We start from the raw sequence: 25,434 nt of genomic DNA, 5'->3' as shown, positions 1-25,434 counted from the left end.
TGTTAAGGACTCAGTAGTAAGAAGTTTCAATAGATGACACAAGAATAAATAGAGAAATTGCTTGTGATGAAGATAGGAACTCGCTACAAAGAGACCTAAGCAAAATATATAAATGGGCAGAGATAAATAGGATGGTATTTAACTCTGATAAATTTGAATCAATGAACTATGGTGATAAAGTAGGAATGCTATATGCATATAAAGGACCTAATAATGAAACAATCACAAATAAGGAAGCAATTAAAGACCTTGGTGTGATGTTGAATAGGAATATGTTACACAATTCTACTAGCAAAATGCAAAGCAAAAATGGGATTGTTCCGGCACTTCAAAACAAGAAAAGCTGAACACATGATTATGCTTTATAAAACGTACGTACGTAGTCCACTTGAATATTGCAATATAATATGGTACCCACACTACCAAAAGGATATTGCACAAATAGAGAGTGTACAAAGGTCATTTACAGCTAGAATAGAAGAAGTTAAGGACCTTGACTACTGGGAAAGACTACAATTCTTAAATTTATATAGTCTTGAAAGGAGAAGAGAACGCTACATGGTAATCCAAGCATGGAAACAGATAGAAGGAATTACCGAAAACATCATGGAGCTAAAAATATCAAAAAGAGCAAGCAGAGGTAGATTAATAGTGCCAAAAACTATACCAGGAACACTAAGGAAAGCACACAGGACATTAATCCACCACGCACCAGCATCAATAATGCAGCGTCTATTTAATGCGCTACCAGCTCATCTGAGGAACATAACAGGAGTGAGCGTAGATGTGTTTAAGAATAAGCTCGACAAATATCTAAGATGCATCCCAGACCATCCAAGACTGGAAGATGCAAAATATACCGGAAGATGCGTTAGCAATTCTCTGGTAGACATCAAAGGTGTCTCACACTGAGGGACCTGGGGCAACCCGAACGAACTGTAAGGTCTGTAAGGTCTCTCTCTCTCTCTCTCTCTCTCTCTGTTTTAATGCCGCTGACAAAACTTTGATCTTCTGCGGAAGCTTTTCCCCAATCAGTGGTTACACGAGCCAGCATCCTGCAACCAGTCCGGAGTGCAAATTGAATGACTGGTCAGTCCTCTGTCATCAGTGTTACTTTCCTCGAAACGCTTTCCGGATGACTTGTTCTTTTGAGCAGATATTTTTTGTTTTATTTATGAAAGCTTGCATGGATGTTCTCAAATCCCTTTTCCAAAACCGAGAGTGATCTAAGGGTGTCCTAATTTTTCTTTTATGGTCGTTTGTGCCACCTGAGTAAGAAGAACAATGTAGACTACCCCGTATAAGGGTAGTGCTGTCAGTGCACCTCATGCGGTGCACTGTAGGCATACCTTAAGACTCTTTGCAGCGTCCCTTCGTCCCCTAGCTGCGATCCCTTTCATTCACTGTACCTCCGTTTATATTCTCTTTCTTCCCTCTTACTTTCCACTCTCTCCTAGCATTTGTTTCACAGTGCAACTGCGAGGTTTTTCCCGTTAACCTTTGTGATCTTTTTGTCAATTTCCGTTTCAGCGCCGAATGACCTCATAGGTCCCAGCGGTAAGCCTTTGGCCTTAATTCCATATTCTATGCTGCTGCAGATAATATGGACTAAAGAAGGAATTTGTATATCTTTTTCCACACTCTCAAATACTGCACTTGATAATTCCTCTCGATAACAAAAGGATTTGGCGTGATATGTCACCAATCACTGTTCACAATCCTAAACACAAGCTCTAAAACGGAGGTAATTCATGAAAGAGAATAATGGCCTGTTGAGTAAAACCCATAAAAGCACGAAATTTAAATTTTAGCTTTCGGTGGGACAAAATCTCCCTCCATTCTGAGGAGGGAGGAGATTTTTGTCCCTCCGAAAGCTAGATAAATTTTGATTTTCCTGCTTTTATGGGTTTAACTTCACAGACCTTTATTCTTTCATGAATTTATCTTCGTTTTAGAGTTTGAAACTGTAGAATCGTCAGGTGGCGTTGTTGACATGTGCTGCCCAATTGTTTTATTTTTCCCAAATTACTTGTGATACTAGAATGGTGTGTCTAGACCTAAGGAAAACAAATGACGTAACACTCAAACTTCTACCTTGTGAAACTTGAGAGAGGGATTTGCATTATTGGACATAAACTGATCTAAAGCGAGTGCGCCTTTTGGGTTCAAGACCCCTACACAGAAGGTAGGAAGGAGAATTAGACGCGTAACTGGTAGTTATAGTTATAACTAGCTTCAGCACAGTTTAAGCTATACGGTTTAGGTTTTTGGTTATAGATGGGGAGGGTGGGTTGTTACTGAACGATAACCAAACTGCATCTTGCCACCTGTACAATCGCATTTCATGTTAGCACAGAATTACCTCCTGTGAATGAGAACAAGCTCCCTACAAAGTTTGTCTACCGAACAGAACATGATTTAAAAGAGGGTTAACTTGAATGACAAGAGGAATGTTGAGTTTTATATGTTAAACGCAAATCTTCTAGAAAGATGCTGAATGTTAGTATTTCACTACCCGTAATATGAAAGTTCAAATATTCAATGTTCACCATCCGGTTTTAATTCAGGATATATTTACATTTGGGCCGCAGCCAACATAAGGACGTTGCTAGGCTTTTAACAAAAGCGAATCGACACTCGGTAGCCTACCAGGAATAAAATTTTTAATATTATGTGTTCAACATCTGGTTTTAACTCGAGATATATTTTATATTTGGGGCTTATCTAGCGGGTCGTTGCTAGTCTTTTAACGAAAGCGAATCAACATTCGGTACGCATCACTTTTCTAATGGTAACATAAACAAGGTAAGAGTTTTAACGGCCAAGCCTTGTGGTAGAGGTCCAGGCCTTTGTAATCGTGAGGAGAGACTTGAGTGATGTGTAGAACGAACAACACTGATAGATTTTGCTTCTGATTATGCAACATTCAGCAGCCATTGCGACTTCGTGGTTCTGGCCTCTTAATACAATTATGGCTCCACCGAGCCTATCATTCGAGTTTCCGAACAATTTAAACCAGCTATTATTTATAACTTTCATTGGATCGCTGTCTCCTCTCCACTAACACCACGGGGAGTCTTCCCCGTAGGGGATAGTGTCGTCAGTGCATCTCATGCGGTGCACTGTAAGCATTACTCAAGGTTCTTTGCAGCGTGTTGCACCTCATTTCCTATTTTCTTCCATCTTACTTTCCAGCCTCTCCTAACGATTGATTCATAGTGCAACTGCTTTGAGGTTTTCCTCCTGTTACACCTTTCAAGCCTTTTACTGTCAATTTCCGTTTCAGCGCTGAATGGCCTCATAGGTCCCAGTGCTTGGCCTTTGGCCTAAATTCTATATCCAACCTAATCCACAGGGAGACTTCTGTGACTCCCCGTTTCCAAGTTTTGGTCCCGGGGAATTTCTTCCCAATAACACTTTGATGTAGGTTGAGTCTCTCTCTCTCTCTCTCTCTCTCTCTCTCTCTCTCTCTCTCTCTCTTTCTTTCCCCCAGTTACGGACTCCGGGGATTGGAAAGGTCTAAATCTTCTTAGGTCTACCTCTAGAACGGACTTTCCTAGTGATTCTGTGGCCAAGTCGGGAATGTAGGAAAAAAAAAAAAACCTTTCTGCAGCGAGGTTCTGATAATGATAATTTTCCACTTTACGTGATAAATGTTTTAATAATTGTGCTACAGCAATTATTCTATTTGTTTCTTAGGCTTTTGGACTTATTAGTTCGTAGAAGAACTTGACCTCATTATCGTGACTGTCACTATCTCCTGTCTTTTATTTGTTTCGTCTTTTCAGAGTTTGAATAATTGTACTCAGATAGTTTTCCTTGCATTTATGTTTGATAATAGATGCTGGTAGGATTCATAATGCTCTTGGTCAATGACACATCCTTAGCAAGGGCGCCAGTGTCTTTTTTTTTTTTTTTTTTTACTCTGCGGCTTAATTGAGTTTATTATTATTATTATTATTATTATTATTATTATTATTATTATTATTATTATTATTATTATTATTATCATTATCCACATTCAACAGATATTTTCAGCTATAGGCAGTACAAGTAGCCCTAATCAATTCATGAAAAAATGTACGAGGTAATATACTTTCTTTCGACATGTAAACACAAAAGATTTTGATATCTTAAGGTGGACGTGTTAAAATGAAAACTGCATTATCTTGCTCGCTTGTAACTCAACCGTTCTCCGCGGCATGCAGTTTTCCCCAAGTTAAGTCAAGTATACCTTAGTTTAACTAGACCACTGAGGAGCTGATTAACAGCTCTCCTAGAGAGGGCTGGTCCGAAGGATTAGACTTATTTTACGTGGCTAAGAACCAATTGGTTACCTAGCAACGGGACCTACAGCTTGTTGTGGAATCCTCACCACATTATGACGAGAAATGAATTTCTGTCACCAGAAATAAATTCTTCAATGGCCGGTCGGAGAATCGAACGCGGGCCTAGGAGAGTGCTGGCCGAGTACGATATCGACCCATCCAATGAGGAACTTAGTTTTCCCTAACAATACAGGAAATCACTACTTGTACAAGGTCAAGAAAAATAAGCCAATAGTTAAAAACTAAATATAAGCCTTCATTGCTCATTGTGGACGGAGTGCTATATGACCGTAGCTGGTCTTCAGACGAAATACCAAGGGGAAAGGCTCAGATCCCGATAAAGACATTCAAAATAATAATCTAGCTTAGGTGAAACTGCTTTTCCGATAATACATTGTAATAGTTGCCGAAAGCTGGAACTGTAGCAACGCAAGCCGTCAATATTTGTCAAAACAGCGAGGTAGAGGTGGCCTCTAACACGAAAAATTTTCATTTACGCTTTTCTTAAATGTTAAATGCTCGTAAATGGAAATGTTTGAATTGGAAATTTCTAATTTTTTTTTTATGCTATACATTCAGTTCATGCATGTGCCTATATTTGTTATATATACATCGTATAAAGTTAATTTTGTTTGTATGAATTTTTTAAATTTTGTAACTAAAAATTTTATTACTTTTTGTTTTTATCTTATTTTTTCATTCAACGATTATTTATTGCTATCTGTCTTTTTTCTTTTTGATTTTTTATATAAGTATGCATATTTTCATTGTAATTTCATATTGCTGTATTTTTACTTTTTTATTACAGGCATGTATCTTTTCATTACGTAATATCATAAATTCATAATAATGTTATCTCTATATATTAAAAATTTTCATACTTTGGTTAGCATTTCTATTCTTCTTTGTTTTTTATCTCAATATATTTCTAATTAAGACTTAACATACTTCATTTTTAAATATATTGACCAAAGTGCTTTATGTTTACATGTTTTCTAAATATTTATATCCAAAACTGTAGGTTCTTATCTCAGCTTCATTGATACATTTGTAGGCTTAAATTTATTCTTAATGCAAGTGTGCTCATTATAGCTCCTTAAATTTTTATTCACATGAATCTGTCAGGGTTCATATTTTTAATACTTATGTATTCACAGTTCTTTACACTCACATTTATATATCTATATTCTAATAATAAAGTACTATGTTTGTATATTATATCTTTTTGTAAATACATTCCTCACTTTTCAACATAACGTGTGGTATTTACATTTCCAAGTTCATTTTCTGGACATTGAACAGTTCGCAATAGACGGTTTAGTTCTCGCCAGACTGTTTTGAAAAAAGAACCCAGTATTCGTCCTTACTTAGGAATCACGAAATTTCCTGTTCAGAACTTTTGCTGACCACCTGTTCAAAACGTTCAAATAATTGATCTTGAATATAAAAATACAATATAGAAGAAAAGGTCTTGTATGAAAAGGTGTGCACTGTAGGCATTACTTAAGGTTGCAGCGTGCCTTCCTTGGACCCCTAGCTGCAACCCCTTTCATTTCTTTTAACTGTACCTCCGTTCATGTTCTTTCTTCCATCTTCCTTTCCACCCCCTCCTAACAATTGATTCATAGTGCAACTGCTTTGAAGTTTTCCTCCTGTTACACCTTTCAAACCTTTTTTGTCAATTTCCGTTTTAGCGCTGAATGACCAAATAAGTCCCAGCAGTAGGCCTTTGGCCTAATTTCTTGATTGTATTCTATACGAATTTCTATATTGTATTCTATACGGAAAGGTAAAAAGTCTCTTTGCAGGTCAGTATTCTTGAACTAAAATGATGCTGAACCTTATGTCACATGCTTATCATTAATAACCACTTTTAGGATTGTATACAGCAGGGTTGCATTTGTAAAGCAGGGTTGCACAACCACTTTTAGGATTGTATACAGCAGGGTTGCATTAAATCGGTACGAGTATTAACGTCAGTCTCTTTTCAGGACCATAGCCCAGAGGTAGGGAGTCCCTCTTACCTTAGGACTGAGAAGTCTCCAGAAATGCGAAAGTCATCTCCAGCCAGTCGTAGAGGCGGCCGTTTGGACCACCCGTCCCCCCTCCCTTGACCCCTGGTTTCACCTGGTGTTTTCGGCCTCGAGAAAAATGCACTTCCACCAAATAGGCAGTGACAAATGCAGCCATAGACGCCCCAGGTGAACATCAGATTTGTCGGCTATTAGTTTTGACATTTAGTATTCTAATGTTAAAGTGGAATTAACAAATATACAAAATTTCTAAATTCAGCTGGTACTCGAGTGCTATTCCAGGTAATTTTCTATTTTTAATTCACTTGTAACATTGCATTTTGAAATGGAATGCTAACTTCATACTTAATGGATTGTTATTGGGTCCATCGCTGCTAGAGTAAAGCCGCTGTTAATTGCGTGAATGATCTTGAATATATATATTCATAAATATGCAGAGAAATGAAGCAGTAACAGGGAATCCATCATTAAAGTGAAAAAGTATGTAGTAGATACTAAAGTTTGATTTGCAAAGGAAATTTGCAGAGCAATGCTCTAAGTAAAGAGAAAATTATATAAAAATATTGATAAAAATTGAATAGAAATAGTTTTTGTACAACTATTATCATTTCAAATTCAACTGTTATTAATACGTTTACATTACAGTCTAATCAGCATATTGTGAAATTGCATATTAGTGCATATTTTTCAAGTGAGAAAAAAAAGCCACAGAAATATGGTTTGGTTGAGGTTAAATTAGACCGAGCAAAATCAGTTAGATTCTCTCTCTCTCTCTCTCTCTCTCTCTCTCTCTCTCTCTCTCTCTCTCTCTCTCTCTCTCTCTCATGCTATACCAAGGAGAAATTAATCAGTGCTGGCAAAGGTTGTGACAAGCAGAGACGCAAAACTTTTGTTCTCCATGAAAAAGTACAATAATCTTTTAATTATTCATCAAAATGCTGCCTTGGCAATACCAAAAAGGTGTTGAAAGATTAAACAGTTAGATGAATAAATAATGAAACACATTTGGAAGAGGATGAATTAGATATTTTATGATAACTCTCAAAGGACCTTTCCCTCAGCCATGGAGCAGGTTGAAATGGGTAAGCCTAAGGCCTGCCTCCTCCTAACTATATGAGGGAAATGTTCAGAACATTTGGCTATTCGAGGTATAATATGAAAGTTTTATGCTATGGTCATTAGTAAACTGAATCTCAATCAATCCTCTTGAACATACAGTAGTTATGTATGATGTCAGAATGGTTATAACTATGGTTATGGCACTGTAATTGTTAGGAAATGAAGTAGGGAGATAATATGGACGTTTGGAGGTAGACCCATACATCAAAAAAGGCACAAGAATATGTATAAATCTTCCTTCTACTGTAAATGGAAAATAAATTTGCTGTTGCATTCTATGAAAAACATGTGAATACCTATAATTATCTGTAATTACCAGTAAATTATACAGGCATAAATATGCCAGCTTAATTTACAGATATAGGTGCCATATATTTAAAGGGAATGAAAGCAGAGAAGCCAAGGTTTGGGTATTTAGGAGGAAAGGACTGACGAATGGTTCCTACTTGCCTGCAGGTAATACAGGTAATATTTAGGCACATGTATGGCTTGTTAGACGAATTGCAGGCCATCTTAATCTACAGATGCAGTATTGTAAATTTAAACCTTCCATATGGGGAATAATCTGCTGACATACTCGTGTTTTTAAGTAAAGATGGGTTATTTTTATCATGCCTTCGTCATTTTACGCTTATCACTCACCCCAGTTCGGCAGGTAAAAGAGGCTGTATGACGTCATCGGTTTTAGCATATATCGAATCCTTATTAAGGAACTAAATACATTTTCATGTTTAATTTACATTACACCATATATTACTAACTTGCTTTGTATTGTTTATTTGTTATTTGTTAATATATATTTGAAAAGAGCTCTACAAAATCTAATTTTTGGAACAAGAACCATCGGCTCCGTCTTAAACCGTGCAGAGTGGAAACCCTTCATATATACAAATTAATCGTATAAAAATCTATAAAAATGCGTATAATTAATACATTAATGTATATTTCACTGACTGCGTGCTCACAAGCGCGCTCTGGTGCTCATATACGCACTCGATGGGAATAAAATACGACTTTAAAAATGGTTTCTGGCAACCTTTTGTTTACATTGACAAGGAAAGGCTCAATGGAGGTAAGGCAGACGTCTCTTTCTTCGTTATTTTCTTGGTAATTAACGTAACTAATGGATGAAAGCGAATGGAAACCTAAAGATAAATTAATTAATATGGCTGTTTTAATCTAGGATAGTAATTACCGAAGGGTAATGACTTTTAATACGTAAAATATGGTAGTTAAATAAGGCTGCTTTTCTCTACCTGTCATACTGGTTGGAGAAGCTCAAAGCTTATTTGAGCTTTTTTATTTAAATATTTGAACTAATTCCTTCTTAATTACCATTAATTAACTTAATTAGCCCGAGATGAGGCTGTGTGGCTAGAAACCTTTGGGGCTTAATGCCCATATCTTGGAATGACCGTGGACGTCAATTATAATTAGGTAGAGTAGTTAATATACTTATAGTAATTAATAGTAAAAGTCTAATAGTAATGAATAGAAATACCCGAGTCCTGGTTAATTAATAGCAATTGATTAGCCATGGTCATTTAGTTTGGCAGATATTTACCCTGGGCTATTGGTGAGTGAGCATAGTAACAAGCCTTAGGGCCAGGGTATCAAGAATTCGGGACAATTTTGAGTAATGGAACAATGTTGGGGCAGTTTTAGCCCTCAGGGTATGGTCAAGGCAAACCTGGGCCTCTTCTGGTAGTTTATTTTTGTAATTACAAAGCCAAGTTTATGTCTCATTGGGGTACTGGTAAGCTAGACCTGAGTAATGAGCCACTAAGATATGAATGTGGGATTCCACAGGATTTCTAGTTATTTAGCACATTATGTTTAAGGATGTTTTGGTTTTCATTGACAAGCAATGGTCGTTATGTTGCATGTCCTGTATGTGGATGTATCCAGCGTATAATCTATAAGCTTTAAGTTAAAAGTCATATCAAGGTATTTATCATATGATTTTGATGTGACTTTTAACTTAAAGTTTATAGGCTATAGGCTAGATACATCCGAGTGCAGGTTAGTTAAGTTGCTACTTTGTATATAGAAGAGTCTAGCCCACAACCTATAAGCTTTGTTAAATGTCATATCAAGGTATTTACCTTATAAAATTTATATCGTTTTCCAACTTCAGTTCGCTATCTTGGTATTAGTTTCGGAAGTGGTAAAAAAAAATTGTTTGCTAATTACTAATGGATTTTTATAGTTTTTGAGTAAAATATAATATTGATGTTTGAAGTAGCCTGTATTATGTTAATGATAAAACACAAATGTTTCTGAGTATTGAATAATGTGTCAGAATTTGATACATTAAACTAACTTCATAGATGCTCAAAGAAGAAAGGTTAAGCTTCCAATACCGTAGGTGTAAAGTAAATCAGCTTATCAGGTGTTATATTAGCATTTTTGTCCTTATACAGTAGGCCAGCTTACCAATTATGGATATGTAAAGCTTACTACACCATACTTTTCCACAAAAGCTTACAGTACCATACTTTCCCACAAAAGAACTGTAATTTGCTACTCACATGCAAGTAATTATGACAGGAAAATATCAGAGGGTAAAGTCATAACAGTAAAAATGTTTCAGGAGAAAACAACAAGCATTGCAGAATAGTAGTAGATTTAGTGAATTGAATTTTTATCATTAACTTATTAATTTGCTGCTGATATGTTGCTCTGTATTTTGTTTCATTGTATTAAGTAGGTGAAATATTCTCTGTCAAACAGAAACACGCTGGGTGGGAAAAAATGACTAAGAGATATTGTATGAAGGAAATGACACTTTACCCACCATTCCACAAGACTTGTCTGTCGTCTAGAGATTCTAAACTATGAAATAAATTCAAGATTGTGTTTAGCATCATTTGTACCAGAATAATTATTATCAGTTGCATTGGACATTACTGATGGGTGTTTAAAACCTTTTTCCTGAGAAATTTAGATGTAATGCCACAGTAAATGTCTTTATATGTGGGTTTTTTACATGAGAAATTTAGATGTAGTACCACAGTAAATGTCTTTATATGTGGCAGGCCACAGCGGTAATGTTTGTTTTGTTTTTTAAATACAGAGTTGAATAATAATTTGGTTCATTACTGCAATGCAACATACTGCACTGTGTAGTTTTTATTGCCTCATAGCAGCTGTACAACATAAGGAATTATGCTGTACAGTTTTGTGGCAATCAAAGACTTTTTATCTGTAATGATTTGTATAGAATCCTTTTTTAAAATAAGTTACTAATGTAGATTCATTTTTTACAGACACGACATACTTCAAGACCTACAGTTGTTTAGCTTTTAAGTCATTTCTATAGATCCATAAAGACAGTTTGATACAGTTTGATATAGATGGAAACGGCTCATCTGAGTTACAGTTTCTGAGTTACTTTCTAAAACAGGAAATAAGTGATATAATATTGATGCCACTGTGTGTAACAAAAGCTTTTTTTTACCTTCGTATCACTAAATTCAGATAAGGCATTTGATAATTTAGTAAAGCTAGTTCCCTAACATACAACGTAGATAAGAACTTGCCCATAGCAGAACTATTAAGTGATCTATTATTTCATATGTATCGTTTTGAGGTAACCAGTAGTAAACATCATAAAAAATAACATATTGCTTTGATAGTGAATTAAGATAGCAAAATCAGGAAGTCAAAATACTCATAGTGCTAGAAATTCAGAATTGCAAAGTAAGCACTTTAGGTTATGTTTTTGTTAGGTAGTATGTAAGAATCATGAAATTGATAGTTTAAGTTTAAGACTGCAGGTTGTTAGCTATGAAAAATACAAATTAATTTTAAAATCTGGCAGTTGAGTAATTGTAAAATGTATATAAAGTATCATAATGTTGTAAACTTCTTTCTGCCTTTATGAAAATCATCAATTAATTTTTCGTATTAGCCTACTAACACGAAAAACAAAAATCTTGTCAAATTTTTAGGAAATCAGATTATATTATGTTCAGATACAACTTGGGCTGTATCAAATGGGTTTTGTGGTTGTACTGAAATGACTTAAAATTTGGTGATAGTGACCAGACTGCTGTTTCAACTAAGAAGATTGATGTCGAGGAAAAGAGTATTATGTTCGACCTTCGAACTCAGCCATTGAAATTGGTAAGTTTATGAATATTGTTGATGAATATGAACTTTGTTTTCCTTCTCTGGTTTGGTAATCTTGAAAATAGCTCGGTAATCTATCAATAAATTAAGGGTCAATGCAATTGCAAAAGTATTTGCTATAGTTGCTGTCTGTCTGGTTTTGTATATACATTTCTTATGTACAAGCATGGAACTCGAGAAAAGCAGTTGATAAGACGAATTGAGCGTTTACTATATAAAATAAATGCTGTTGAAACTGCCATTCTGTTTAACAAAACCTGTATTAAAGAAGGTCTTTTTCCTATTATTATTATTATTATTATTATTATTATTATTATAATTATTATTATTATTATTATTATTATTATTATTATTATTATTATTATTATTATTATTATTATTATTATTCAAAAGATGAACCCTATTCATATAGAACAAACCCACGAAAGGTGCCATTGACTTGAAATCCAGGCTTTCAAAGAATGTGGTGCTCATTTGAAAGAAGTAATAGAAAGTACATTAATGGGAAATACAGAAAAAGGTCAGTTATTAGAAAAACATAAATTAGCACATTAATAAATAAATAAGAATGAAAGTAAAATATTGAAATGCAAATTGAATTGTATTAGGGTAGCAGTGCATCGCATCTTTGCTTGAACTGACGAAGTTCCAGTTGTATGACATCCTCGTGGAAACTGTTCCACAGTCCAGTGGTGTGAGGAATAAAGGACTTCTGGAATTGAGAAGTTTGACAGTGAGGCACACTTACCACATATTGGTGCTGCTCTTAAAATACAACTTATGAAAAAGTGACAAACAAGAGACCATCCGTCAATGGTCCAAGTCATAATTGCTAATCTGTCTGTTAGGGCTTGCATTGGATTCAACTAACACTTTACAGCACTAATAACTCTCTCGTTCCTCAGGTCCCCGGGTGTCACATCCACGATATAGGAGATGGAAGCTGAGATTTTTCTACAGCAGTATAATAATGTGGCCAATTGTTCCTTAATCATGGTAAGGAACATACATATCACTTCATTTCCAAAGGAAAGCTAAATAAGTGTATGGTTTAGATCCAGTATAAGTTTTTATTGGTAATATAAACTAATATTTAATTATTGTTCACTAGTCTAGTTCTTTGAAAAAGGGAAGACAATTTATCATGGTAATGAACCCTGGTCTTTTGCAAGAACCCTCAAAGCTTTCAAGGATGAAGTCAAAATATTTTGTTACTTTACTTTTCAGTATTTCAGCCAAAGCACTTATGCTCGTATGGACTGGACCAACTTCCACAAAGGCATGGCTGATGAGCAACCATATGAAAGACATTTTAGAGCTACAATGTCAAGAGACATTGGCTCAATGCCACTTCACAGACTAACTAGAGAAACAGTCGAGAGTACAGTGGCTTTCATCGCTGGCCATGCGAAGAGAGCCGTGCTGCTTCCTTCCTCCATTACAGTTGTTTATCTTTACAGTATCAGACTTTGATTCAGACTTAACAGAGTCTCCTCATTCTGCCGTTGTGAGTATCCTCATAAATTGAAATCTTTCTTATGATTTATATGAGTTAGGGTATTGCAATACACTCCCTGAACACCTGAATTAGCCCCTTGGTCACTGACCAGCCCGAACTACATCCCCATAGCTTTTACCCACTAAGTGGGTAATAAACTGTCAGCGTTACCAACGCTTACAGGAAAATCTTGTCAAATGAGTTACCTGAAGTACCGTTGGCAACACTGCTGCAAGTCCCGGCCGAGTGAGGCTGAGATCCCCAATTGCTTTTTGTTCGCCATGCTGTGTGGGTGTGTCCCACATCAGGCGAACTTTTGGTCATTTAGCCCGACCCCCATTCAAGATTTTGGACATCAGATCACGATTTGGACTGTTTTCAACGCATTTTCTCCTGGATGGATACTTTATTGATGGGATTTGGAATTTCTCTCCCGATTTTGACTTTGGGATCAGTACTTTGGATTCGATTGGATAAGTCAAACAAGAAGACGTCGCCGTCTGCTAGCGCCGATACTTCAACTTCGTTTACATCTTCGACAACAGAGCCTTCTACTGTTGGAGATGCTGACGCTCATCGTCCCTACACGTCCTGCAAACGTAGGATGAGTACCCTCAAGCACGATCGACATTCTGTTTGTGTTTTTATGTAGGAAGACAGTGTAGTATCAGTCAGATAGGCGGCAGGTCTTGGTCAGTAGATCAGATGGAAGAATTATTCAAAAAGTTAGAGGACAAGTTACTAGCTGAGTATGTCTAGTCTATTTTTCTAGCTTTATGACTAAATTAACGGACACTAGAGATAAGGATAGTAGTAATAGTGCTGTAAATACTAATCGTTCTTTTTCAGCCCCCCTGCCTGTTCCAGAACCAGCCCTAACGGGTGCCGGGGGTCATGGAGAACCGCAAACCTCGAAGGTAGGATCTGCGCCCCCCCCCCGGTGCGGAGCAGGCAGTGTTGGCAAGAGATTTCCCCCCTTCCCTCTAAAAGCGTAAGTTCTAAGGTGGATTTAGAATTAGGAATCACTCAGAAGGGTAGGAATTCTAATTAGAAAGTATTCAGGAAAAGTAGTTGAGCTTGGTCTTCTTTGGGTTTAGGTCTCTCATTTAGATCAGTTGTCGATTTTATTTCCTGCTTCTTGCTCTGTGCAACAAAGGTTTCCAGATCCGTGGAGGTAGTTCAGATTGGTTTCTGATGTATCTGGTTCTGAATTTTTGTTTTTCCTTGAATACTCCTCCTTCGAAGGTCCCTTTTTTCCTTTGGGGGTTTAAAATTTCGTTCGTCTTGCGATGGTGGTAATTCTGGCGATCGAGTTTTTCCAATATTCATGATCATGTCTTAAAGAATTTTCTGATTTGATAATGTCTATCAAGATTATCAGGGGCGGGGGGAGCAGAACCAGTCTATTTTCTTTGAAATCTATGGCCTCTTCGGCCGCTACGGAAATTTCCCGTTTTTCCCCTTTTTCTTCTAAGCCTTCTTCCATTACCCTTCTCAATCTTCTTTTCGGTCCGCTCTTTGGAGGGCTCTCGGGGTCTTTGTTGTGCATCCTGTTTTCTTGGCTTTTAACTCAGCAGAGCAAGGCTTTCTTGCTTCAACCCTGTATTTTAGAGCTCAGCAGCCCCCCTCTCTCTCTTCGGGGTTAAGGGAAGGGGTACTTTTTACGGATCCGTCGTCTTATCACCTTTTGCAAATCCGGTAGTTTCTCAGGCATCCGGTGTAGTTGCTTCTCAGGTGTTTGCAGAGGCGTCAGCAACTCCTTATTTCATTCTTTATGGGTTCCTGACTGTAATGTATCCTCCGCGATTCTTGCGGATGCTACGGCAGTTGGCGATTCGCCTGCGCCAGCGTTCAGTGTATCAGCACCGATAGATTCCTAACTGTAATGTATCCTCCACGATTCTTGCGGATGCTACGGCAGTCGCGATTCGCCCGCGCCAGCGTTCAGTGTATCAGCACCAATAGTTTCTGCAGCCTTTCCATTCTCTAGGATAGTTGGTAACTACTACTTCTGTTACCTTTGGTTCGGTACCTTGTAACTTCCCCTTCAATACTCCTTTGAGTTTCGGTCCGGTTGGGACGTTCTCCATCTGTCCAACGTTGGTGTTGGGCGCTCCAGTGGTTACTGCGAGTGTGGTTTCTTCCTTCTTCCCTCCTTTGGCTTCTTCTTTGTCAACTTTCCGGCAGGTTTTCTCTGGCCCTCCGTCTAGGCATCCATGTTGGTTCGGGGTTGATTCCGGGTCTTCAGTTCCGGATTCCCATTCTCATGCGGTTTTGATACATCCGGGTTTGAGTGGTTCGGGTGTTGTGGCCTCTTCGCTCTCAGGAGTGGGCGTGGTCCGCCCAGGTGTTGCGTCATCCCTGTTGGGTGGTGCGGGGTTTGCGCAACCTATACTTTGGTGCCTCCAGTATGCTCGCGATTGATACGTCAGGTGTCCTTCTCACGCCCCCAGGTGTAGCAAGTTCCGGGTTTTCGAGTTTGGCATTTGCTAGGGATCGGCCTGCCTCTTTCCTGTTCCGGCTCAGTCAGACCAGTCCGACAATCCTCCGGCTTGGTCGGACCAGTCCGACAATCCTCTGGCTTGGTCGGACCAGTCCGACAATCCTCAGGCTTGGTCGGACCAGTCCGACAATCCTCTAGCTTGGTCGGACCAGTCCGACAATCCTCCGGCTTGGTCGGACCAGTCCGACAATCCTCCGGCTTGGTCGGACCAGTCCGACAATCCTCCAGCTTGGTCGGACCAGTCCGACAATCCTCTGGCTTGGTCGGACCAGTCCGACAATCCTCTGGCTTGGTCGGACCAGTCCGACAATCCTCTGGCTCGGTCAAACCAGTCCGACAAGGATTGTTCATTTGAAGAAGAGGATCCGGTACCGAATATTAGTTCTCCTTCAGCCAACGAGAATGAGTATAAGCTGATAGTAGACTTCCACATTTATCCTCAATCCAAGGTTCCTGAGGAGCCTACACTACTGAAGCAACGATGTTCGAGTCGCTATATGCGACAGAACCGGTAGTTACTCAAACAAGATGATACTCCTTCCGGTCCGGTACTGCTGGCATACCAGGTTAACATGTCGCCTGACTGTACAACGTTCTTTGGCAGAGGAGGAGGGGCTTCTTTTGAAGCTTTCGCCTCACTATCCGGACATTCAGAGAGGGTTCTGTTTAGGGCGCCTTTTGTGCTCTGCAACAGTCTTTTAGGGAGGAGGATATCTCCATGGTCTATTTTGTGTAGCCGTCGTCAGCAGTAGCGTCACAGCAAGCTATGATTAGTGTGGCTGCTCCAGGTTCAAGGGATGTGGCCAGTATAACGAACTTGTTGCTTCTAACTCATGCCTCCAGTGTCAGCAATTATGCATCGTTGAAGGTACAAATGCGGAAGTAGAGGGTTCCTGTCTAACAGGGAACAGCCGGTACCCACTTAAAGAAGACTTAGGGAGAATGTTCTCTCTCTCTCTCTCTCTCTCTCTCTCTCTCTCTCTCTCTCTCTCTCTCTCTCTCTCTCTCTCTCTCTCTCTCTCTCATATTCCAGGGTCTTGTGTTTCCGCATGCTTTCTCTTCAGGTATGTCTCAGGAATCGCTGGGACTTCCACATCGAGAATGCAGGTATAATCTGGAACGATTCTCGCTTGTCGGATCGTCTGTGATTGTCAGAAGAAGTGCATCTGTACTCAGATGCCTCATATCAAGGTTGGGGAGCAAACTTGGAGGAACCCAGGCTTCAGGCCGCTGGAGGGATCGGGAACGAGAGGAGTCATAACCTTCGGGAACCTCAGGGCTGTAAAGGAAGCCCTCAGGTGTTTCTCAGTCCTAGAGTGCAACACAGTAGTGGGTCTGCTTTGTGACATCATAACTGCCGTGTCGTATCAGAGAACTCGGGGGGCGGGGGCGGGGGATGGGGGGAACAAGATCATTAGAACTTAGAGGTGTATACTTTCCGCCGTTCGGTCTCATTCATCAGGTAATCAGGAATTGCGGTAGTGTCAAGACGTCTATGACTAGCTCCTTGCTGGCTCTAACGCCCGCAGTTCTGGAATTCCTAATGCTCCTTACGGAAGTTCCGATGTTCCTCTTCATGCGGAAGATCTTTTAAACAACTGCATTTTCACCATTATCATCCAAACTCTTGCGTGATGAACCTAGTTGTGGGCGACTGCCAAGCGAACAGCTAGACAGTCCAGACACTCTAAAGCTATGTCTAGGCAGTGTTTCTTTCAGCTTGAGAAGTCATGCCGTAAGCTTTACCAGGTCAACCTGACATGGGGAAGTCTGTGTCGTAAGGAAGGAAGTCATGCCGTAAGCTTTACCAGGTCAACTTGACATGGGGAAGTCTGTGTCGTAAGGAAGGTCATTCCATCTTTAGGCCTGCCATAACTGAAATAGCTGGTTTTCTTTTATTCCTTCGGAAAGTCAAGATTCTTCCATTTTCGGCTATTGCTGGCTACCGCTCAGCACTTTGCAGTACATTTTTCTATCTTCCCGAAAATTTCTAATAGCAAGATCTTCTTTGACTTGTTACGTTCCCTCGGGCTCTCTCGTGAGATTTGTCGGAAGTTCTAGTGTTAAGATAATTGGTTAGGTGTTTTATTTCTTTCTTTCGGCTTTAGCTGCAGATAAAAAAAAAAAAATGGGCTAGCTTCGGGAAGTTTCCTAGGCGGGAAATGATAAGTATTTCTCTTCTTCCGGAAGTCGTAGCCGAGGCTAAAACTCTGCTTCATTCGTTTAAGGTTCATCTGTAAGTTTTCGGTTCCGGCATCAACGGGGATGTCTTTATGTCCGATGCGAATATTTATCAAAGGTTGATAAACTCCGTCCGCTTCTGTGTACACTTCTTGTCTCACCGCGGAATCCTTCCCGTCCGCTGTCAAGGATGCGATTAGTTACTTTCGGAAAAGGGTTCCTGATTCCTGGTTCATAAGCGCTCACTACACAAACACAGTTGCGGGCACACTTCACGATTCTCGTGTGGTGCGAGGTTTATGCCCTTGAACACAATTTAATTTGACGTGACATTATATTTAGTATTTAACAGTTTTTTTTTTTTTTTTTATTTCCGCACAGTATTCGGAGTATGTCCACTTCATCTTCCTTTCTAAGGAATGGTTCAGAGCTTTCTATTCTGGAGGTAGTTTACTTGCGAGTCCGTCTTTGTTTTCTTCCTTTACTTACGAGACGTTCAATTCGCCCCACCGCGTATAGTGGCAAATTCTCCTATCTAGGGTGTGTTCAATTAGCTGAGGTGGTATTCTCTTAGTGCGAAGACTCGGAACATTATTCACTTAGTCCACGTTTAACGGCGAAGTCTATTATCTAGTGTGCGCTCATTTAGCTAAGGTACTACTCACGTAGTGCGGTGATTATTAGGTTAACTAGATAGAGAAATTCCTTCTAGGCTTTAGAATCTTAAGCAATAGTGATAGTATAATCACATGAACTTAAGTTTAGTACTTATTAAGTATCCTAGTCTTTGATAGTTTCCCTACAAGAGTCCAAAGAGGTGCTCTCGTAGGCTAGCCTAGGTTGTTTCGTCGGCGCTGGGATACTTCTGCGCTCGTCGGCCTTTGCCGTAACCTGCAGGGCGGAGGGTCATCGGCTCGGCACACTGCCTCATTCCCTCCCTAATGGGTAGGCTCTGAATAGTCACTTGGGAGATGCATCGTTCTCCTTTTTACATGAAAGTTATTCTCTTAGTTCGTGTGTAGCCGTTAACCCTCTTATCGTGGGTGCGTTCATTTAGCTAAGGGGGTACTCTCTTAGTGCGGAGGTTCTTAGAGGCGGCCACTTGGAAGTCGGTGTCGGTTTTCAAGATTTTCTACCTAAAAGACGTTCAGTTTTCTTCGAAGAAAAATTTCTCGCTTGGTCCCTTTGCGACGACCAACTCGATCTTATAATTACGTAGTAATGTTAAGGGTCGGGGGAACTCTAGGTAATGAACGTAGTCTGAGGAAATTTGGAATTTTGGATTCTCTGTTAGTTGGGGTTCATAGTGAGAATATTACGTTTAACGTTAGTGCTGTGAAGATAGGCAGTTCCAGTGGACAGGTTTGGTTTCTTCAACCTCTTCTGTGCAGACATCGGCGGCAACGGACAGCGAAGAACTTGAAGACCTGCACACTCAACTTCTCCTCCATACATGAGAGGCTACAATAGCCACATGGGAGGTTCTTCGCACCTCCATACATGAGAGTGCTTTGATTAGCCACATGGGAGGTTCATCGACCCTCCATACATGAGAGTGCTTTGATTAGCCACATGGGAGGTTCGTCATTCTCCACTAATCATGGGAGGCTGTGATTAGCCACATGGTAGGTTGGTTTTTATTTTTTTTACTCTCTCTATCCATGAGGAGGTTTGAATACCACATGAGAGGTAGCTCGGCTCAGACCCTCCATAAATGAGAGTGCTTTGATTAGCCACATGGGAGGTTCATCGTTCTCCACTAATCATGGGAGGCTGTGATTAGCCAAATGGTAGGTTGGTTTTTATTTTGCTACTCACTCTCCATGAGGAGGTTTGAATACCACATGAGAGGTAGCTCGACTCAGACAGTACCTAGACAGGAGACTGACGTCGGGGGTACTCTCTCTACAGACATTCTCACCTGCTGAGTGGGATAACCAAGTGAGGATACATTCATTTATACAGAGTAGGCATTCGAATAATGAGTTACCTGCTTTCCCTGTTGGCAGGTCGGGCTGAATTAGATTGATCCCACCTCCACTAAATTTTGTTAATCGGGCTAATTCAGGTGTTCAGGGAGTGTATTGCATTATGAAGTTTTCATAATAAAACTAATATTGTAATACTTACCTGAACACCTGAATGATTCCCACCCTCCTCCCCACTTCAATTTGAATAGTGGATAACGCAATTGGGGTATCTTGGCCTCAATCGGCCGGGACTTGCAGCAGTGTTGCCAACGGTACTTCAGGTAACTCATTTGACTAGATTTTCCTGTAAGCGTTGGTAACGCTGACAGTTTATTACCCACTTAGTGGGTAAAAGCTATGGGGATGTAGTTCGGGCTGGTAGGTGACCAGGGCTAATTCAGGTGTTCAGGTAAGTATTACAATATTAGGTTTATTATGAAAACTTCATTTTTCAATATAATTTAAATGAATTGGAACCAATCTTGTCAACTTCCTTCAATATATTTTAAATGAATTGGAACCAATCTTGTCAACTTCCTTAGATGTGAAGGAAGTTTGAAGTTTTATCTGATTTCTGGGTCTGTGGACATTACTGGCTTATAGCATCAGAATCCTACAGCTGTAGTTTGTCAGTTTTTGGGGATATTTAATGAACCAAAGACTGAATGACATAGCTTCAATATACTTCTACAATGCACAGACTATAAAGTGGCCCCTAGCTGCTACAACCCCTTGCATTCCTTTTACTGTACCTCCATTCATATTCTCCTCCTTTCATCTTACTTTCCTGACAATTGTTGCTCAGTGCTTTAACTGCAAAAGGTCCCCTCCTCCTGTTACGCCTTTCAAACCTTTTTATTCCTCTTAATCTCCCTTTCAGCCCTGAATGACCTCGTAGTGACCTCATAATGACCTCAGTTTTATGTATTCCTGTCCATTCCATCCAGGATTCAGCAGTTCAAGGATGAATGTGGTAATTGAGGGAGATGTCCCAGTGTTAAAAGAAGTGAATACTTTATTTTCAACTGTTTGATATTTATTCTTTCCATTTTCTCTTACTTTCATCTGTTTGACATTTGTTCTCTCCATTTTTTCTCCCATCACTGACCATTGTGCTTTGCAAATTTATAGGATAAATACAACATTTTTGTAGTTCTAAGGCCATGCTTTGTATGTCTGTAGTAATTTTGAATATTGCTCTTGCAGGAACTGCCATGGAAGAAGCCCTGTTTTAAGCCCAACCTTTGAAGTCCTGTGGAAGTCCTCCCTTGAGAGGACACGAAGAAGCCAGGGACTCTGGGAACGTGAGAAACTTGCAGATGCATGAGGAGTAAGTTCCATTTATGGTTTTATACTGTATCGAGGATTTGCACAGACACCACCCTTCTCACAAACGAGTTGCGTTCCGAACAGCCGTTTGTGTGTTGAATTGTTTTTAAGTTGGTTACCGTCATCTTCACACTTATGTAAGTACAGTATGATATAAAGTCAATACAGTACTGTACGTTTATTCATCCTAAAAACAGTTTACTGTACGTACAGTACTGTATTTTATAGAATAGGTGCGCAGGACAAAATTTGAACTTACAGTTGGCAAAGGGGAGCGCTCTGAACACAATCTTAATTTGTGGCCCCATTTGTTTGTATCTGAATGTTTGTAAGTAAGGTGGTGTCTGTATCATGTATTAACCTCAATTATCAAGATTATTAATGGCTACCAAATACATAGGCTAGATTCCCAAAGACAGTTATGTTGTAGAGGTCTCTTAACCTTTTAAGCATCAGCGTTGGTGAGCTCGCCAGTTGCAAAAAGAGGATAACAGCTTTTTCTTGCAATTAGCGGTCATATCACTGATGATAGTTTTCAAATTAATAAGTTTTTATGCTTATAATTCGTGGACTGTAGTTAATAGCTCTGAATTTTATTAAATGAAAGATAAAAACTGAAGGCATACTACTATTATTTTATTTCACCTAAGACTACAAAATACTGAATGAAAAGTCTTTACAAACATGACTTTATTCTTTTGATCCAATCTTAAAGAGGGGCTGTACAACACAATTTTCATCATGTAAACTCGTGATTGTGGAGACAAAATAAGAGTTTCTCATCTAGAAACTGATTTGCAAATCTTTTGTTTCTTTATCATGGCTAATTGGTAATGATTTGTTCAAATTATTTCTCAAAAATTCTAATCTTTCTTCTTTGCCCCCTTCAACTGATTTTTTTCTTCTTTTCAGGCAACAAAAGTAATCCATCCATTTTGTTGTGTGATCTCTCTCTGTGCTAGTCAAGTACTTTAATGAGAAGTTTTCTTCACCTGTCTATTTTAAGAAAAGTTTTTTCATCAATTTCCTCATCATGATTCAGAACTCAGCTCATCATCAAATTCTTCAGTATCAGACACCTCCAATTTGATTTATCCACTTGAAGACATAACTGCTGGCCTTTGTGACATTCATGAGAGTTACATAAATTAGCTGTGTTGTTCTGTTAGAGTGTTTTATGAAAAAAATAGTCATCTAGGACTGCAAGCGACCAACTGAATTTGCCATCAGGTTTAATAAGTCATCACTGTACATCTTAGTTCACTGGGAGTTTTGTCAAATGATGTTCCAACTAAAATTTTCCATAGTTTGCGTGCTTATTGCGGGGCTGACAAAAAAAGCAGAGTTAAATTCTTTGTGTTCTATCCTGCTGAAGGCGCCTGAATTTCAGAGTAGATCGCATCGCGTGTTATTGCGTGGGTCTCGCTCTCAGGTTAACTTTTGCTCATCAGCGTTGGTATTTAGTTGCAAAAGAGGATAACAGCTTCTGCCTCTTCATGTGCAGGCTGATTTATTTGTAGCTCACTTGGGACTACTGTATCCATGTGTTGACTTTGTTCCAGAAGGTGTTTAGTGTGAAGATTGAAAGAAAGAGATAAGTGGTTTAATCCACATAATTGGTTCAAGGTTCCTGCCCACAGCTGGGAATGATGTTCATCTTGCATGGATTTATACTTGAGCAAAGTAACAAAGATGTTTTCCAGGATCCCTTTTCAACAGCAACAGCCCTTGACTGTTTAACATCTTAAGAGTTGTATTTAATTCAGTTTTGGTTATCTTAATGAAAACAGTCAATTTGGATCAACCTGTTTGGCAAAATAGGACTGATGATTGTCAAGTGTATTTGATGACAAGAATCTTTAGTGAAAGCTTCTTTTTTTGTTCTTCTTTTCCAATCCACCCATTTTGTTGTTAAACTGACCAGATGCATTAAAATACTTTTGTATATCAATTTGTCTGGATTTTACAATAGATTTGTATCATTTCCCCTCATCAGATTCAGCCCAGCTTAAAAAAACTTTTGTATTGTGACATGCTACAATGTTGAGCCTTCCAACAGTTTGAAGGAATTTGAGCCAGCCCATAAGGAGTTTCCTGCTTTTGTCCAGGGTTTTGTTAGATACTTGAATTAGGGAACACTGTTTGGTTCTCTTTGATGACAAAGACGTCTTTTATAGCATGGCATCTGCTATTTTTGTTATTTGATCTGGTGTTTTGTTCCAAGATCTTTTTGTTTTCATTGCTGCTAAAATGTGGAATCAGATTTTTATCATTGTCGCAGTTGGTGTCTTTGATAAAAAACCTGTTCAGTGAGGAGCAAATGATTTGTGTTCTTTACGCTGACGTCTCCTGAATTTCAGCAATTAGCGGTCATATCACTGATGATAGTTTTTCAAAGTTAATATTGATTTTTATGCTTATAATTCTCTCTCTAGTTAAGAGTAGAATTTTATTAAATGATAGGACTAAAAAATAGTACTACTGACTTTTATTTTATTTCATGAAGACTGAAAAATACTGAATGAAAAGTGGTTTAATACATGCACTAATTATTCTGGTTCTGCCCACAGCTGCCAATGTTGCATAAAGCAGGGAGCTACACAAAATCCATCTATGTATCCTTGTGGAGACAAATGTTCTACATTCTCATCTAGAAACTGATTTAAAATCTTGTTTGTTTCTTTCAGAGGTAATCAATGATTTCAACATCAAATTATTTCTCAAAAAAAATGGACTGATGATTGTCAACTGAAAATTTGACGACGAGAATCAGCAAAAAGTGAAAGGAACTTTCTCTTCTCTTCTTGAGTCCAGTCACCCCAATGAGAAGCATCTTAAATTGACCAGATGCATTGGAAGAAAACCTTTGTTTCTTCAATATCCTCATCATGGAGGATTTGTACTTCTGTCATCAAATATGTCCCAGGTATCATCACTTTCTACAAGTTACAGTAGATTTGATTTCTGTCACCTGAAGACATACGCCAGGTTAAAATTCATTGAGACATGCTACAAAACCGTGTTGCATCCTGAAATAGTTTGAAGGAATTTGAAAAAATAGTCATCTGGCTTTTGTCCAACTTTTTGAAAAGAGTTGCCAATGTCAGGAAATGTTTTCAATTACAGCTTCTCTTTAGAGTGTTACCAAATGATGTTCCAACATTTTATACAAGTAAACGTATTTTTGTTATTTGATCGGGTCTTGTGGTTCCAAGATCTTGAACGTTTTATCCGCTGCTGCTGCCAGCGGGTCAGATTTTTAAACGATTGTCGTGCAGTTGGTGTACAGGTTATTTGCTGCTTTCTTCAGGGCTCTGTTGTATCCCATTGTTATGTCCCCGGTCTGCTAACCATATGGGGTAGTGCCATCAGTGACCTGCTTCAGGTTCACTTGAGGCATTACTTTTCAGCCCCTATAAGCCCCTAGCTGCAACCAGTGTCAGTCCTTGTAATGCACCTGTGTTCATATTTTTTTCCATCTTACTGTCCACCCTCTCCTAGCAGTTGTTTCTTAGTGCAACTGTGATGTTTTCCTCCTGTTACACCTTTTAAAACCTTGTTACTCTCAATTTCCTTTTCAGCGCTGAATGACCTCATAGGTCTCAGCACTTGGCCTTTGGCCTAAATTTTATATTCCAGTTTATATTCCTAATTTGCTAAGATTAGATGAAAGCCTCAGTAACTGGCAGGATTTTAGAAGCCAGTGGTGTTCAGTGTTCTTTCAGCTCCTCTGGTAGGTATCCAGTTGTGTGACAGGCTTAAGTGTCCAGGCTTTCCAGGCTGAGGTACGATAGACGTGGCATGCTCATACACAGTGCAGGCCCTTGTGCTTATGCTTAAATTTGCAGTTATGGAGACCAAGCCAAGTTCCGAACAGCTTCCAAAGCCATATTTGAAGGATTTATACAAAATTGTTTGATTAGGATAAATTTTAGATTAAGAACTGAACCAAAATTCTTTATATTCCCTGTTGTTTATTTTGAAGGTTAATCTTTTTTTTTTTTTTTTTGTGTGTGTGTGTGTGTGTGTGTGTGTGTCTGAAAGTTTTTCTATTCCATCTCAGCTCAGCGACTTTCCATGACTGATTAGAGTCCAGGAAGATAGGGGCACCCATTATGGGTGACATCTGCTGTCCAGAGTAGAAAATAGTTTTTGAAAATGCCTGCCACGAGCGTCATCCACCACCAGGATCTATAACCATCACATGTAAGGTGAGTACCTGTAGAGTTTAACTTCGTGATGTTATGCTTTGAAACTGTGCACACATTTTTCGTAATACTGTACAGTTGTATAAATATCTTAAAAGTAAAAAATCTTAGTTTTTATTCTTACCTGCAGA

General features: G+C 38.9%; 2 long non-coding RNA genes across 2 annotated transcripts in view; both read left to right on the top strand.

Annotated features, from left to right (window-relative positions):
- LOC136834185 (uncharacterized) overlaps positions 1 to 7,166 on the top strand; it is a 29,612-nt gene extending 22,446 nt beyond the window's left edge. Inside the window, exon 3 of the long non-coding RNA XR_010851668.1 lies at positions 6,320 to 7,166. This is a non-coding gene — a long non-coding RNA (uncharacterized lncRNA). The remainder of the gene's footprint in view (positions 1 to 6,319) is intronic.
- A 1,163-nt stretch (positions 7,167 to 8,329) lies between these two features.
- On the top strand, positions 8,330 to 25,310 carry LOC136834456 (uncharacterized). The gene is made up of 6 exons (XR_010851816.1): positions 8,330 to 8,552; positions 10,750 to 11,608; positions 12,520 to 12,610; positions 12,842 to 13,121; positions 20,973 to 21,096; positions 25,159 to 25,310. It is a non-coding gene; the product is annotated as an uncharacterized lncRNA (long non-coding RNA).
- Positions 25,311 to 25,434: the final 124 nt, after the last annotated feature.

The sequence above is a fragment of the Macrobrachium rosenbergii genome, chromosome 53 (genome assembly GCF_040412425.1).
Source record: "Macrobrachium rosenbergii isolate ZJJX-2024 chromosome 53, ASM4041242v1, whole genome shotgun sequence".
NCBI lineage: Eukaryota > Metazoa > Arthropoda > Malacostraca > Decapoda > Palaemonidae > Macrobrachium > Macrobrachium rosenbergii.
The sequence above is the reverse complement of the archived record's forward strand: the minus strand, read 5'-3'. Positions and strand labels throughout refer to the sequence as shown.